Below are 17,033 nucleotides of genomic sequence, written 5' to 3'. Positions count from 1 at the left end.
TGTGTGTGTGTGTGTGTGTGTGCACGTGTGTGTGTGTGCGCGCGCCCACCATCCATTGTCCTGTCTCACTAATCACAGCAGCTCCGGGCTTCATTTAATCAGTGGAGCGCGGCGTCCTGTAATAACTTATCAACAGTCGTACCTTATAGATGAAGCCTTAATTGCTGACATGCTGCAGAGCTGCTCCCTCGCTGTCATCATCATGATGCGAAACACCGAGCGGCGAGACGATCACAGTCACTCCCGGGTCGCCTTAATCTTAAAGAACATTCATTTATTTCCATTTTGTCATTTTTAATAAAAAAATGTTTTTTTTCTTTTCCAGTTAAAATTTCTTGATTTGAAGTTTCCTAATTACACAGCGCTCCTGATGCTGCACCACATCTGTGTTATTTTCTATTGTGGTCCCATCTGATTGGTCCATTTGAATAGGATAATCAGTTTTACCCGTCACCTGTAACGGGCTGATGGGGCTCTGACGTCACCCCGCCGGGCGGCGTTGAAGCCTAAGTTTGAGAGCGAGGCGACGCAGGGTGTTAAAGGCGATTCCACAGGTGTGTCTGCTGTGAGGCTGACGGGAGCTCGGGTCAGACGTGGCGTTTGCAGGCTGTGATTGGCCTGAAGGATGAGGCTGACTCAGGACCATGGCTAAGAGTGAGTGCGAGTGTGGGTGGGGTCTGTGCTAGCTTCCAGTCTGAGGGGAAGAAGCTGTTTGTGAGTCTGTGGGAGTGAGACCTGATTGACCTGAGGCGGAGTCCAGAGGGCAGCAGGTCAAACAGGTGGCGGGTGGGATCTCCAGCGGTTCTTGGTTAACGCGTCCGCGGTTTGTCAGCCTGACGGCAGAGCGTCAGGTGAGGAGCCGGACCAGGAGCGTGTTTGTCGGGGATTCTGACCTTCACTGTGATTTCTGCCACCATTGTGGGTTTAACAGTACGAGCCTCAAACACCAGCTCAGGGTTCCGACTTCGCTATGACATCCACAGAGTTTTGTGAGAAGGCAATCTTCTCCTTGGTATTACCTGGCTTAATAACATACCAGGTGTCTAACAAAACACGGCCATCTTCCATCTGGAGAAGACGCTCGCTAGAGACGGTGTGAGCTGCGGTGTTTGCAGGGACGCGCTGAACAAAAGCAGTTTTCTGGACTGGCAGCAACATGCGAACACGCGGATAAGTTTCCCCAGTTTCACTGACAGTTGGGGATCTGTGAGCGCTCAGAGGAACATCAGGCTGTCGTTTTCCTGCTGAAGGTTCTGAGCGGTCTTTGAAAGAGGCAGCTTCCTACAGCTAAACCACTGACACTCACCAATTATTTCTCAAGCTAGTTATTAAAACAGACACGCGTCTTTATTCAACAGTCATGGGTGTAAAATTCACTGTAGTCATTTCTTCTGTCCCTGGACTCAACAAAGCTCCTCGGCTTCAACCAGCAACAGGAGACGAGTTCGAGTCACAGTTCAACCTGGTTCAACCTGCACTCAGTTCTGTTCTCTGTGCAGAACATGTGGAGCGTCTGTCTCTGCAGATGTTTGTGTCGCGTTTGTTTCTTTGTAGCTGTTTCTTGTGTCTCTGTAGCAGCTGTGCAGTACTCGTCTTAGCGCCTGACTCTTTTTTTGTGTCTTTGCAGTTGTTTGTTTTCTCTTTGTCGCTGCATCTGTGAGCCTGCTCTAACCTGTGTTTTGTGGTTGTTTTTCATCTTTTTGTAGTCAGTTTGTGTCTTTTTAAGGAACTTTTAGGTGAAGCTCAGAGGGCCCTGACTCTGGGCCTGACTCAGTAACACGCTGTTTGCGTATGTGAGGGTAATACAGTTTTGTTGTGGCTTGTCAGCTGGTGTTGTGATTAAACAGCTGATTGAGCAGCTGTTCGCAGCTGAAGAAGACATTCAGCAGTTTGTCCTCTTTGACTCGAGACCTGATGGATGAATCTGTGTCGAGCTCAGAGGAGCTTAAACGGAAGCCGCAGTGATGTTCGCGTTCTTTCAGTCTTTATTTAAAGTCTCCACAAACACAGCGAGCACACTGATCAGACACTGTGGGAACTCTGGCTGCGTACGGTCCTGTGATGCAGCAGCTCGTAGCTCGACCTGAAGCGGTGGCTCAGTCTCTCACAGCACGGCGGGGACTCTTCTTCGCAGCGTTGCTTCAGGTTATTGAGGTTTCGTGTTTGCACAGCTCCGTGAAGGTCCAGCCTCTCGGTCAGGCTGCACTTTGCAGTACCTTTTGTGTGATCCAGGTCAGCCCAGGCTTTATCTGTGGGTTTGACTCTAGAGGACTTTGGAGAGCACCTCACGGTCCACTCGGTGACTGTGAGGTGCTCAAATCATCAGCCGCCCACCACCGTGCTGACAGCTGGTGAAGAGGCTTTCTCCTGGCAACGAGCCACAGCTACTCAGTCCTTTCATATCTGTAAGGTCATGAACTTTAACCTTTAAGCTGCTAACCGAGGCCCGTAGAGTGACCGCAGGGTGAATTTGCTGGGACGTCCACCCAGGTGAAGACTGCGACACCTGAATGTCCTGCAGACTGAAACCGTTTGCACAGAGCAGCTCAGACCTGCTGATGATCAGTTACTCGATACTGTTTGACGAGCAGCAGCTGGCTCCGCCTGACGGCGGGAGTTTACCCACAGGTCACCTGCTGCTGACGAGCCGCTCTCTGTCCCACGATACAAAACTGTGTTTGTAATCACAGCGACCGCCGGCCTCGTTTAATCTTCGGCACAGTTTTCCTCTTACACAGATTAAGCGAGCGCGCCGCGGCCGCTCAGGTCTGCCGCTGTTCTCTCACAGCGTGTCCCAGTTCCCGGCGGCACCGGGCGGCCTGGAACGCCGACTCGGGATCAACGACTGCTTTTTAATCCCCCGCGCTCGCTCGCTGCTCTCTGCCTCTTTTTGTTTGGCTTTGTTTTCATTTTTTGCCGAGAATCATCCGAGTTCTTGTGACACTGACATTTGTGCCGCCGAACATTTGACAGATTTTAATGTGTTTTTTACCCTCCTCCCCCCTCCTCCCCCCTCCTCCCCCCTCCTCTCCTCTGTCCATTTCAGGTGTGAATAAGATTCGCCTCCATCGCCTCCGCCGCCGCCGCTGCTGCTGGAAACAGAAGAGGAGAAAACATGAAGAATGGAGCAACAAAAGAAGAGTTTCTCGATTATCTAATTTTTTTTTCCCTGTTCTTGTGTTTTCAGATTTTTTTGGTTTTTGTTTTTAATCTCTTGATTGTCGCATCCCGGCTCACGCACAACATCCTCCTCCGTCACGCCGTCAGCGACCTGGAGCGACCGCGGTGTAGATGTGACGCTCGCACACAAAAGCACGAGTTTGAACACGACAGAGCCGCTGCTGCGCTTTGCTGTGGGCTGCACCCAAATTGAAATCTGAAGAGCGCGAGGAGAAATTCAGGGTCACGATCTGTGAAGATAATTGAAACCCCCCCACCCCACACACCCACCTTTACAGTGGATTTCAAACTGCCGCTTTCAGTTTTACAGTAGTATTATAACACAACACCGTCGCACAGGCGTCCTGCAGAGTGCCGTAAACAGAGTCGGACCCTTTAAATGTGTTTTGACTTCAGGGGGACAAAATTCAAACATTCCCTCAAAGAAGTGAAGTGGATCACTTCCACTCCCCCCGAGAATAAATCCACAAACGAGCCGGAAAACAAAGCAAGTTTAAGTGAACCGCAACAACAAACATGCCTGAAAAAAACAACTCGTGTCCCTTCAAACCAAACCTCAGTAGGATTCGTTTATTAATTCCTCAGCGCACGCTTTGGGTGAATTAAACGAACAATTAGTATTTCGCTCGTGCAGCATATCAGGATTTATTCCAGTCGTTCTTCGTCCTTGTCACAGCCGTCCGCCTGCATCATTATGCAACTCTTTATTTTTCCACCTAAGTCGGAGGAAGTCACCAGAATGTTTTATTCAGAGTGTTTTCTCTTCTTTTAAATGATTGTTAAACGTATTTATTGAATTGCCGAGCTGCAGCTGGAGCCTTTAACTGCCAGTTTTCAGCCTTTACGTTGGCTCAGCGCTGCATTGTGAGACGAGCGAGTCCTTCAGCGCCACAGAAACTTTCTATATTTACTTCCTTTTGTTGTTTTTCCACTGGAGTGTGGAGTTGTCAGCAGCACCGTATTAAAAGCTGCTTTGGTCGGCGTGACGGCGCACGAGGCTTTGTTCACGCGCAAGCGGACGAGTTTATTCATGTTTTCCATTTTCCTCAGATTGGTTGGTGCGTGAGAAACGATTCGCCGGCTAAAGGAACGCTGCGTGCCTCAGTCTGAGTGCCGAGGAAAATTTTTTATCCAATGTTAGAAATTAAAAGAAAACATTTCTGTTAATCGAGCTTCAACATACATGTTAAATTTATAACTGTTAGACTTCAGTGGATCCTTCTCATTTCACGTTTTCATTAACAACACCTCTGAAATATGTTCCTGAGTTTAACCTTGAGGAACTTTTTTGTCCAATCAAATGGCCTGTTACTTCACTTCCTCACGGCTTTAGGTGAATCACCTCTGTTACAAACTATAAAGACTTTAGTTTTCATTGTTGGACTCCACAGCTCCTCCCCTTTAGGGGAAAGTTCTCCTGATTGGCTGCTCCTTATAGCGGGAAATTAGTAAGGTGGGCAGGATTGTCTCCTTTCTATGACATCACACAGAGCCAAGGGTAGAAAAAGCTGTTCAGTGTTATTCATATAGCACCAACCGTCCCCTTGCAAAGTAAAGACCTACAATACTACAGAGAACCCCAACAATCAGACGACCCCTGTGAGCAGCACTCTGGCAACAGCGGGAAGGAAAAACTTCCTTTTAACAGGAAGAAACCTCCAGCAGAACCAGGCTCAGGGAGGGGCGGGGCCATCTGTAGCGTCACAAACGCCATATTTTACGGAGTTAAAGGCGGGACTGACGGACGTGGCCGAGGCGGTGTTGTGTGTGACCCGTGTTGCCGTGGAGACGAACCGGAGCACTGAATGTGTGCCTGCAGCAGCAGTACAGACCGACAGGGTGGATTTAAAACAAACAAACAAACAAGAAAAAAAACGAACAAAAACGCCGAGTGCCAAAGCTGGGATCTGCTGCATTCTCACTACACATAACATAAGGGTTCTTCTTCGTGTCGTTGTAAATAGGATATATATGTTTGTTTGTTTGTTTGTTTTTCCTGTATTGCTACAGATTTGTAAAATTTTGCGGGAAAAATTTTGTTACATTTTGTAAAATGGGAGCAACTCGTCCCCCCAAAATCCTCCTGGTTTTCTTTTTCCTTTAAAAAAAACCCTCTCTGCTTTTTTTTTTGGTTTATTTTTGTTGGACTTTTAAAAAAAATCTAGTGCCAGCAGTGTGTGCGTGAACACTTTTCCTTTTTTTGTTCTTGGTGGGGTTTTTTGCTCTTTCCCATCTCTCTCTCCTCGTTTTGTACTGAACCGGAGTGGAACCACTACAAAAAAAGGAAAAACAAGGAAAAGAAAAAGACGGACCAGTTGGCAATACTTCAGTCATTTGTTCATCTCACCGGCACTGGACTTCCGCCCGCCACTTCCCCGCTGAGAGGAGAGGTGGGAGGGAGAGGAGGGAGGAAGAGGGGGGACTTCGCTTCACATCAAATCAGATTTAAAAAACAAAACGGAGAAAAAAAAAAGCACCTTTGGACCTTTTTCCTTTTTTTTACTGTGCTGAAGTGAAGTCAAGTGCTATTATTATTATATTATTATATTATTATTATTGTAGCCACTGTCTGGAACCCTTTTTTGAAGAAAAGCAAAGGAAAAAAACAAAAAGAAACTTAAGCCAATCTGCACTTCTCGTTCCGACGAACATGCTTGTATGACCAAGTGACTGTCGTGGATCTTTGTTTTCAAACCCGATAAGGAACAAACTGAGTATAAAAACAAAAAAAACAGTCGAGAGACTTGAAACGGTGGCAAACGCAGAAGGATTCAACGGTAACGATCACGCAACTTACAAACTCGACAGTAAAAACCTGCAATCAAGACTCACGCTGCCTGAATCATACTTTGATCCTTCTCTCTGTTTCTATCCCTCCTCCTTTTCGTCGTCTCTCTCGTCTCTCCTCGCCTCTCCTCGCTTTCTTTCATTTTTCACCGTTTTCCTTCGTTTTTCTCTCCCTCTCTCTCTTTGTCGTCCTGCACACCATCATACACACCTGTAATAAACAAAAACAGACAAAAAAAAGATAAATAGCCTTTTATTCGATACATTACTACATGTTGGCTTGGTAGGATTAGTTGAAACTAGTTCCATTCCTACAAAAAAGAATAATAGTAAAAAACAAAATATGAGCTTCTTTATGTATTGCTTCTGCCGCTGTAGTGTCCTGGTCAGATTTAAAGATGATAAGACTACATATATCTGAAATACTGTATTTACAAATGCATACCAGGGCTGGCCTCAACGACACGACGGCAGGGGGAGGTTTCCAACTCCGTCCGCGGGACGGCCGGTCGAGCTGTCAGGGGTTTGGCGGTAGCTCCGACCGCTCGTCCGAGGTGGTTAAAATGCTTCTTTGTTTGCTCGAAGTCTTCGCAGTTCTTTAAACTTGTAGCGTTCAGCAGCACTGAAGCTCTCGCCGCACAGCTGCAGGGCCTAACAGGAGTGCTGGCAGCGCAGCGGAGAGCGCCTCCTGGTGGACGCTCAGCCTTAGCACGCTTCCAAGAGAGTTTTATTTTTGCAAGTGTATAGTTTTAATTGAATATTTTTCTGATGAATGATTGAATGTAATTGCTTTGGGGAGGAAAGTGGGTTTACTGTCTGAATGTTGAAAGAGGAGGGAACCGAGCACACTGGCACCAAAGCAAAGGCGGTCCTGCAGAAGTTAAACATGATCGTGTGGGAACTAAATTTGCTCGAACGCTTCCGCTAGCCCACACCGGTGCCTCGAGCAAACCTTTGGCCTCAGTGACGTTTGACACGCCACAAGTTCTACTGTAGTCTACTTTCAACTCTATTAAGCTTTTTTATTTTGTTGATTAAAATATTTTTGGCCAACTTTTCCACATAAATTTGCACTTTTTACCTTCAAAGGGACGAAGAGCGATCTTGTCCCGTTTTTATGTGAATGTGTAAGATGCTAAAACCAAGGATCAAAATAGCCGTTAGCTAAATCACGAACTTGTGCTAATTACAATTGTTAATTTAAAAGTCTAAATGTAGTTCACTACGAGTACCAAAGTACCAGGATGGAGTCGCTTGTAATGGAAATCAGGACCACCAGTTGATTTTTAGCCAATAAGAGAAGGCTACATCAGCGATACTGGTGATGTCATTCTGGCTTGCTAATAGCAGCAACTTTAATTTTGCTGCAGCTAGCACAACAATCATGGTTCACTTTTGCAGTTTGATTCATAAAAAATCCAGATAAAAAATTAAAGCACCTCTAAAATAAGCCTTAAAAAGCCTTTGAAGCTAACTGACGGCTTGTAGGTTAGCGGTCTTAAAGAGGTTTGTCTCAAATTTATGCTAGTTTATTTTTAGCGCACGCTGACGAGTAGCGGTGTGCAGCACCCAGGTGGCTTGTAAATGTACGTAATCGACAATCGCGATTAAATGTTGCAATCGTCGTTTCCTGTGAGCGTAAACTTGGGGAAAACTGCCCCGGTCACAACGAGGGGACGAACAAACCGCACAAAGCGGCGCGCAGTGCGACTGGTGTGCTCCGTCCTTCCTTCGTTTAAACTTGCTCCGTTGTATCGTGGCGAGCGCCTGGTTTCCTCAAAAAAGCTTTTTATGCAGCGACAGTCAAGTTTTGAAGAGCAGCGAGGTTCCGATGTTGGCGGGGTGGGGGGACGACGTCGAGGCTGAACTCCTTTACCTTCCCTGAAGTTCGCTCTGATGATGGCTCTGTTGTTTTCTGTTTACCGGTTTCAAGCACAAAAGTTAAAGAGCAATGCAGTCTTCTGGTTTTCTTTGATATATTTCCACCTCTGAAATATTGATATTGCGTCAGAGTTTCAGAACTAGATTTTCTGAACTAGACTCTGGACTTTGAGCACGTCATTCCTGCTATCAGAGCAAATCTGCGCTCTGATCCAGACTCCGTTGTCGAGCAAACTTCAAGGGTGTTTATCCGTCCTCAGTCTCCAGCTGTCCTCAGTTTTGAAATTCAAGTCGCTGTCACATGTGAACCAAGAATGAAAAAGTAGAAAATAGGCTGTAGAGAGCTGATATCTTCTTCATTTGACTGCTTTTTCAGCTCACTTCAGAAGCTCAGCGAAGGAATTTTAAGACGTGAGACAATCAAGACGTGACTTCTGCAAAAGTATTTTAGTTTTAGAGAAACCTTCCGCTGTTCGACAAGTTGAATCAGATCCAGTTTCTGGAAGTTTTGCGTATGCAAATCATCAAACTCACTGCATTCTTTCAAGCTGTGTTTTTTAATCTTGGTTCACGTGTGAAAAGAAGTCAAATGAAGGGATAAGTGCTCAAACGCTCCTGCAAAAAAATGCACAAAAAAATTGTAATCAACCGAGAAAAAAAGACTTTACAAAGCCAAGCATCACTTTTGGGAAAACCAGGTGCTCTGATTGTGTTTTTAAGGGGAGTTGAGGCCAGCCCTGCTTCATAACTGAGGTTCTGCTTCTTCTACTACTGCTACTATCTAACAACAACCCTGGGCACAAAAACAGGCCTGAACACTTTCAAATCCTCCAGCACTCGAGGCGCGTTCGATTTTTAACTTCACATACCAGCATCTTTGAACCCAAACTGATTTGGAGCACCAGCTTGTTTTTGTTTCGTCCTCGACGCCACAAAGACGCTTCCCTTCCCGGCCCAAAAGCGAACTCGTCCTGACTCAGCTGGGTTCGTGGGCTGGCGGCGTCTCTGGGGTCCGTCGGGTTAAAAGAAAATAAGAGCCATGAATATTTGTTTTTGCGTTGTTTGAAAAGCATTCGAGCTCTGTTTCTGTCGCCCAGGCCAGCAAAACAACCTGTTGATGTCTGCTGTATTTCAATAAAACACAGCCTTTTTCAAAGGGTACACCCTGTTCTCACTGTGTCTGTGTGATGTGGTCTGAATGCAGCGAACAGCGGCGCACGTGCATCATATGGACGCTGCATTCTGCTCTGACTCACCTGATTGTGAAATCCTGACAGCTTTACAACAAAACAGAGGGAGAAATGGTCTGCAGCCACTTCAGAGAAGGGCCGATGGCGTGGAAAAGCTCCAGCCTTTCACATAATCTCTGGTGTTTGCACACACACACACACACACACACACACACACAAAGTCCTTTTATTTCAGCTTCACAGGCAACATCAGCGCCCTGCCAAGTGTCCAAAAAACACTATTTATTAGTCCGGATCATTAGGGCCGCTTGATTATGGCCTAAAATCAAGATTATTTTTGTACAACAAATTAATATAATTACGCCTGAGCCACATGGCACGCCCCTGGTAACCTCTGGTTGCTAGGTAAAAATGTGCATTACTGGACCGGTTGGTGAGTGGTTGCTGGAGGTTGCACCATGAGGCATCGTCGTCGTCGCTAACAGGTTGGCTGTGGACGACTGCAAACGCTCACGAGCCGCAGTGACGAGACTAGAGAACATTTGCATGCAAACTTGAACCTGCACCTTTTAAAATTAGTTCACCACAGCGTGAGGCACGACTCTTACGTTGAACGCCAGTCTGCGTTTCCGGTTTGTGTCGCACTTTTGTTTGCAGCAACTATTCCCCAACTAGTTGCAGAATACACTCTTTTCCATATTTTACCCTCGTTACTGGTGGTTGCCAGATGGTTGCCTGCGACTGTGAAGCCTTACTTTTTAAAACGTATCTTTAATCGAGGAGTTTGTTGAACTTTGAATTGAACCGGTCTTCAGTGGTGAGCTAGCTGGTAGGGCCTAGCACCGCGACTGAACAGAAGCTGCAGTTCCTCTAGTGGCCACTTGAGGCTGGCACTAAAAGTCAGTGCTCACAGTTTCAAACTGTCCTAAAAGGAAGCGCTCAGGCTTGCTGGTAAGCAGCTGTCTTATTCTGCCTTTGCTAGGCCTCAGTAACAGTGCTGAGCATGGACGCATACACACAACGGATTTAACTCCATCTAGTTTAGTATTTGCAGAAATGACTTTTTTATAAGGGGTTGTTTATAATGTTTTGGGTTCTTAAATCAAAATAAGCTACTTTGATATGCATAATGAAACTGTGACAGTCTCTCGTCTTTCAGCAGGTTATAGGAGACGCTGGCTCTAAGTTCCCCGTATACCTTTGTCTCAGTCGGCCTACGCATGCTGACAGAACGGTTTTTCTCTGATTTATTTTCAGTTTTTTGGTAATAAACGTAACAAAAATACATATTTACCTCTATAATTGTATAAACAAAAACACAGTGTAATGTAAAAGCTGGGCTGGTGTGTTTAAATAATGCTTGGGGGTTACAGAGGGGCCCAAAGTGTCCATCAAACCACCAGCAGTCTGAACCAAAAAGACTTTTATATACTGCATGAGTAATTTTAAGTCTTCTACAGGAAACAAACAAAAAAACAAACGATATTAAATTAAATTAACTTCCAGTATGATGATTTTGTTTCCAGTAAAAGCCAGACTTACCTTTTATTCTGGTGTTTACCTGCGTGTGTAGGTAAACATAATCACATTATAAGTTCAAATAAAAAACTCCCGTTCAATTACAGAGGAATTACGTCCTGACCTGCAGTCGAATCACGAAGCGTTACCGAATCCTGATCTGGTGAAGTCACGTGACCGCTCTGCGCGGATGCAGGAAAATGGTTTGAGCAGAGAAATGTCGGCGGCCTTGAAACGGTCGAGGCCTGATTCAGGGCGGCGTCTCCTGCTTAGCATTTCCACCGCGCTCATTGTGGATGTTCTCCACGTCGCAGAGCCCATCCCAGGCAAGCTGTAATATCTGGTCGGTATTCTCAAAGGATATCACGGCGCTGGTGTTAATTTAAGATAAGCTCTGCCTTTGGAATCACAATGAGAATGAAGGGGGCTGTAAAAATAAAAATTAAACCTGAATAAGAATAAAGGTGAGGAATCACATTTCGGCCTGATAGCGGCGCGCAGCGGATTGAAAGCTGCCGTGGCCTCGGAGCGCTCGCCGTGTCGAAGTGTGCAGCTCCTCTAATGAAGTGTGCAGTTTGTGTGCCTAAATATTCATACCGTGCCGTGAGTGTTTGGCTTTCCAGCTCGTTTTTTCAGCAGATAAATCGAAGAGACGAACATTTCTACAGAAAAGACTTTTTTGTGTCTGATGCTGCGTTTAGGCCCCGTGGGAAACCGGTTAAATATGAAGTCTCTACTTGAAACACTGGTGTTACCGGCTTCCCAGCAGTAAATACGGCTTGAAGATCAAACCTTGAAAAAAAATATTGTATCGCTTCATGCAAAAGAAAGATTGTTATCATATATACTGTTTATTGTATGTTAACATTAAAGTGTCACAGGTGAGTGGTGTGTCAGATTAGAGGCGGTAATGAGCACAGCACTTGGCGTCGTAAACCATCTCTGAGCCCATGAAAGGCTCATTCGCTGAAATGACTGAAGCGTGCTGCTGCGGTTTAGCAGACGCTTCCTCGGTATTAACTTTTTGCACTTGTGCAGATGAGCTAAAGCATGTCCTCATTATAAACATAAAACAAACGCGCGCTGTTGCGTCTCTTTGGAATATATTTTCTCTGTTATGTAAATTTTTGTTGCTGGGGAAAATGTTACACAGTACAGCACAAACTGGAGAATTCATCTCACATGACTCACGAACCGCCTGGAGCTGTTTGATCACTGCAAAACGTCTTCATGTCAGCTTTATTTGCATACCACCACTTCACACAACGGTCACCTCAAGGTGGTTGGATGAAGATCCGATTGGGCAGAAATCCCAACAGTCAGGTGATTCCTGACTGGTAACAGTGGGGAGGAAGAACTCCTTTTTAACTGGAGGAAACCTTCAGCAGAACTAGGCTCTGCGACCGTATCGAGGGTGAATGAGAAGAGTGAAGGCTATAAGGAGACGCTGTATAAACAGTCAGTGCATCATGGGAAAGCCCCAGAACCCTGGTCCTGTAAGAGGGAGGATTCAGGGTCACCTGGTCCAGCCCTAACTATATGCTTTAGCAAAAAGGAAAGTTTGAAGCCTAATCTTGAAAGTAGAGATAGTGTCTGTCTCCTGAATCCAAACTGGAAGCTGGTTCCACAGAAGAGGGGCCTGAAAACTGAAGGCTCTGCCTCCCATTCTACTTTTAAATACTCTAGGAACAACAAGTAGGCCTGCAGAGCGAGAGCGAAGTGCTCTAATAGGGTGATATGGTACTACAAGGTCATTAAGATAAGATGGGGCCTGATTATTTAAGACCTTGTATGTGAGGAGCAGGATTTTGAATTCTGGATTTAACAGGAAGCCGAAACAGGAGAAATCTGCTCTCTTTCTAGATGAACAAAAGCAGTTGTACGTGTTTAACGTGTGATTTTAGGAAATATCCGGGTCATAAATGACCTCACAGAGTCCTCACACTCTGATAGCCGCCCGTTCCAAGTATCTGGATATCTGGAGGGTTTTAAGCAAAAACTTTACTTTAGTCTGAGTGAACATGAATGCATTTAAACAGGAGTCAGAGGTGCGCTCTTTAACATCCACAGAGTCACTGGCGACTCATTAAAGGTGGCTTTTGTTTCAGCCACAGGCTAAAGAGGAAAATATTCAGAAATGAGAGGTTTCTGTCAAAGCAGAGGTGCTACATCCAGAGGAACCGTCGAGGTGGTCAGGCTCCGGGCACGTCTCCTGGGAAGAAGTGCTCCTGCCAGGAGGCGGCCCCGGGCCAGGCCCAGGAAACGCCAGAGAAAGTCCTACGTGCGAATACGACAGAGTCCTCACAGAAGGGCTGGAGGAGGTGATGGAGGTCTGGGTATCTCTGCTTCAACTGCTGCAGCTACAACCTGACCTGGATGGGAAGAAGATGGATGAAGGCGTGAATGACAGCCGAGCCGGACCCTGATGGGTCCAATGCGGTGTTGTGGATCTGTGCTCAGGTTTATCAGCATCTGCTAAAGAAATGAAATATTCAACAAGATATTTGTAAAAAGTGACTAAAGTAAAATATTAATGTCTCAAAATAGAGGTGTGAAGAATGTTGTGGGTTAGTTTTCATTCAGATTTTATTTTTTATTCTGTCTTTACAACTGCAGCTCACAGGTAAGGTGGGCTGCTCGAGCTACCCCCCCGCCACGAAACCTGCCGAGGGAGCGTGGACTCCAGAGGCCTCGCTTCCTTCAGCTTCCCCAACGAGGCCGCTCAGCAGCCGGGTGTGATTGTACTCTGCAGCTCCCAGGTGTGATCGAGTGTAAGTGTGTGAATGTGAATCGAGGTGTTGTTGAGAAACAGAACACGGGCTCGGAAAAGCTTCCCGGCATGAATTTAAAAAAACCAAAGAGCGGGGGGAAAGCTCCAGCGAGGTCTCCTGTGAGAAGTCTCTGTCTACATTCCCTAAACTCCAGGGATTTAAAGCGGCTTGTGTATCTTTGAAAATGTTCCAGCGCTGCCCCAGCTGTGCCGCGGTGTACAGTGAGCATCACATGTCTGAGTCCTGAAGTCCTTCGAAATATAAAGCGAGTTGGCACCTCACCGGCCAGGAAAACCAAGGCTTGGGGGGAACGCCGTTACGTAATGCGCCCGTCTTCGCTGGCCGCTCTGCGACACGGACGCGCGCAGCACATGACCTCAGATTCTCAGAAAGTCTTATGCAATTCGTCATTGTGTAATTTGGCCTTTTAACGCTACCGTTCGGCCTGTAATTGGCTGCTGCTTCTCGGTTGCATCACTGCTGCTCTGAGAGTCCTGCTCGTATTGTAAGGCCTTCGTTCCCAGCAGCCGCCGGCCTCCGCGAGATATTTTACAGCTGCAAAAATCCGTTTTTTATTTCAGTTGAACCTGAATCCAAAGGGCAAACATGAGTCCACGTATGAATCACGGCAGCTTGATTTGTTTTTGAAATTCCTCCACAGACACTGAAAGAGTCATTTGTACTCGAGAAGCCGAACGCGGCGCCGTGTGGATGTGAAGCGGGAATAAAAACGCAGTCAAAGGTAGGTGTTGATCTCTCCACTCTTATTAGCAGGGACGGAGCCCCCTCCTCGGCTCCCAGTGGGTCCACACTCTGTGCAGAATAACAATCAGACGCTTTATTGATCCTTGTGGAGAAAATCTTTTTGGGCATCTTCCACACGGAGGTCAGAGGTCAGCCTCGGCAGCCACACAGCCGGTAAAGATTCGGCCTCGTTTTGCCGGCTGTATTTTACACGATTGCCGCATCTTAATTCACAGCAGGATCCTCGGGAAGTCGCTGCACACACAAGTGCAACCTTTACACGACCCGGACTCTTTCACACGCCGAAACCCACAGGTGTGTTTATCAGGTTCCTGTGTTCCAGGTAAATATACAGCCCTTAACAACCATCTAATACTGCGCAGGTCACCGTGCCAACAGCTCCGACCTATCAGGCTCCACTAAACATCTGTGAGCGGCAGAGCCTCGATTCAGTAACGATGCTCAATCGAACTGAGATCTCAGGAACTTCGAGTCTGCAAGTCTCAAACTCTTCTGAAGTCTAACCTGAGAAGGTTACGGAGGATCAGAGTTAACCCTAAACCTAATTTAACCCCTAATCCCGGGGTGTGGATTTGTTTTAGCTACATGCTGGGAAGGCAAAAGGACACATTAAGATGTGACATTTCAAAGTCTCACACTCATGGGACATTTTATTGGGTAATAATAATAGATTTTATTTATAGGCACCTTTCAAGACACCCCAAGATGTCTAAACTAAATGTCAAAATCACAGTGTGCATAAAATGAGAAAACAGCACAGAATTAAAAAGTCAACAACACAAAATCAAATCAGCTGATCTTAAAAAGGATCACTTACTAGGATAAACCTCACCAGGACCGGGTCTGACCCGTTATTCCTTCATGGCGCAGATTCACAGATGTTGATGTGTCTGCTGCATCCATGTTGAACCCACATCCCAAAGGTGCTCTGAGGGGCTGAGATCTGTGACCATGGAGCCTGCTGTGAACTCAGCATCACGTTCAGTTTGAGATGATTTCACAGTCAGAGCAGCCGATATTCTTCCTGTCTGAGCTGACAGGACGGGCACTTGGAGCGGTCTTCTGCTGCTGAAGCACCTGGTTGTGCATTCAGGTTGTGTTGATCATGTCTACATCCACTGAGTTGCTGCTGTCATCAAATACTTGCTTGAGCAGTTGAGCCATTACTGCAACTGTTGCTGTGGTGGTTAGAAGGTAAGAATGACTCCTGCGTGAGGAGGTCTTGAGCTCCTTGTCCTGTTCCTCAGCCCTCTGAGGTCGAGCCCGTCGCTCAGTTAAAATTACTCTGAAACCAAACCTTACATGGTGATAATAAAAGATCAAAATCTTTGACGCGTGTTCCTCAGAATTACTGACAATATTTTTGTCCCATGATTGCAGAGAGAAAAATATGGTGACGGTTTTCTTCCATGGGCCTGGACCACACGGGCCGACCCTCGTCCCTGACCCCGTCGGCAGGTAAGCAGCTGGTGATGCCTACAGCTGACCACCACGTGAAAAAGTCCCAGAGGCTGTGGCTCAGACGGCCGATCGGGGCATTGAGTAATTGGAGGGTTGGAGGTTTGATGCCTGGCTTCTCCAGCCTGCACAGTATTGTTGAGGAAGCTGCTGTTCGTGCACAATATGATATGATTTATCTATTTGCCAATCGAGACACGAACTCTTAGACGTCCGACTCCAATCTTTATTGATGTTTTAGGTCTGGGGCGTTGTCTCTCCTGGAGCGTGTCTCGGTGTCTCTGAATGCGGACGTTCAGGATTTTTAAAAATGCAGCGAGAAGAGTGGTGCAGCGTTACTCGGTCTCTTTAAACCAGAATTTAACTCGGACTGCGTTCACCTGTCAAACAGATTTTAAACAGTACACTCGGCGCATGCAGATTAGGGTACAATAATAGCATCATCATCCTCATCATCTGGTTATCTGCACAGCTGGAAGCCAACCCTCCGAGCGTTAGAGGCATCGCGGGTCATCGTGCTCTCCGAGTTTCCATTTTTCAGCCCCATTCAGCTGTTTGAAGACACACTGGAGGCTTGAAAAGGTTTTTGTGCAGCACGTACCTCAGTATAAAGATTTCTTTTTCTTTATACAACGCTGGTCTCTCTCCCTTTGAGCTTCTTCCTGCTGTTCAACTACGGAGCATCACAGTTTGTACAAAATGATGAAACACACGTCACAAAAGAACAGAGTTACGATTTGATATGAAAAGAAACAAACAGAGGCAGAGAAAAGGCCGCAGAAATAGTCTGGGAGAAATTAAAGCTGAAAAATTCATGTCTGCTCCTCGTCGTCTTCGCCAGATGGAACTTCATTTTAAAGTTTAGGGTCATGAGCGCCGCTCATACATTCGGCTCACATCGAATTCCTCACTTAAGATGCTGCTTTCTGAGTATATAAGTCATTTCTTATCTGGAGCAGCCAAGTTTCTCGACTGCCTCGCTTTTCTTGGACGGGCAATCGAGGGCGTGCGATATGAGAAATTTAATGAAAAGTCGAACGGGCGTGTGAATCACGCTTTAATGGGCGGCTGCTCGTCAACAGAGAGGCCGTTTCTCCTATCAGACGAGATATGGGGCCTCGCCAGAGAACCCGCGATGAGCCATCCTGCGGCACGTTATTATTTTTTAACCTTTGCGCGCAGCGGGTTTGTGAACCGCAGCCAACATTCACACCGCTCCACACTGGGAGCCTCCCATTACAACCACGGCTTCATACTGGGAGCTGGCCATTATAACCACAGCTTAACCAGGTCAGCACTAAGCAGATCCACTGGAGCAGCGGTTAGAGGATAAATCTCAGAGTTTACCCCATCATAAATCTTGCATCAGGAGAGTTACCCGAGAGCTCGTACGAGAAGATGCTGATCGACGTCGCTCGGCAACAAAGTTACTGAGGCTGTGCTCCAACTCAGAGACCGGAAACACAGATTCATCAGTCTGGAG

The 17,033-nt window shown here is 46.5% G+C and overlaps 1 protein-coding gene across 3 annotated transcripts in view; it reads left to right on the top strand.

Moving 5' to 3' along the window:
* Positions 1-4,803, top strand: part of LOC102204364 (zinc fingers and homeoboxes protein 2-like) — a 54,012-nt gene extending 49,209 nt beyond the window's left edge. For all 3 annotated transcript variants that reach the window (XM_005750316.2, XM_005750315.2, XM_005750317.2), the window contains exon 4: positions 3,047-4,803. The gene's annotated coding sequence lies outside the window, so the exon portion shown is untranslated. The remainder of the gene's footprint in view (positions 1-3,046) is intronic.
* The last annotated feature ends 12,230 nt before the right edge of the window (positions 4,804-17,033 follow it).

The sequence above is a fragment of the Pundamilia nyererei genome, unplaced genomic scaffold (genome assembly GCF_000239375.1).
Source record: "Pundamilia nyererei isolate P.nyererei 1_Seehausen unplaced genomic scaffold, PunNye1.0 scaffold00268, whole genome shotgun sequence".
Classification (NCBI taxonomy): Eukaryota; Metazoa; Chordata; class Actinopteri; order Cichliformes; family Cichlidae; genus Pundamilia; species Pundamilia nyererei.
The sequence above is the reverse complement of the archived record's forward strand: the minus strand, read 5'-3'. Positions and strand labels throughout refer to the sequence as shown.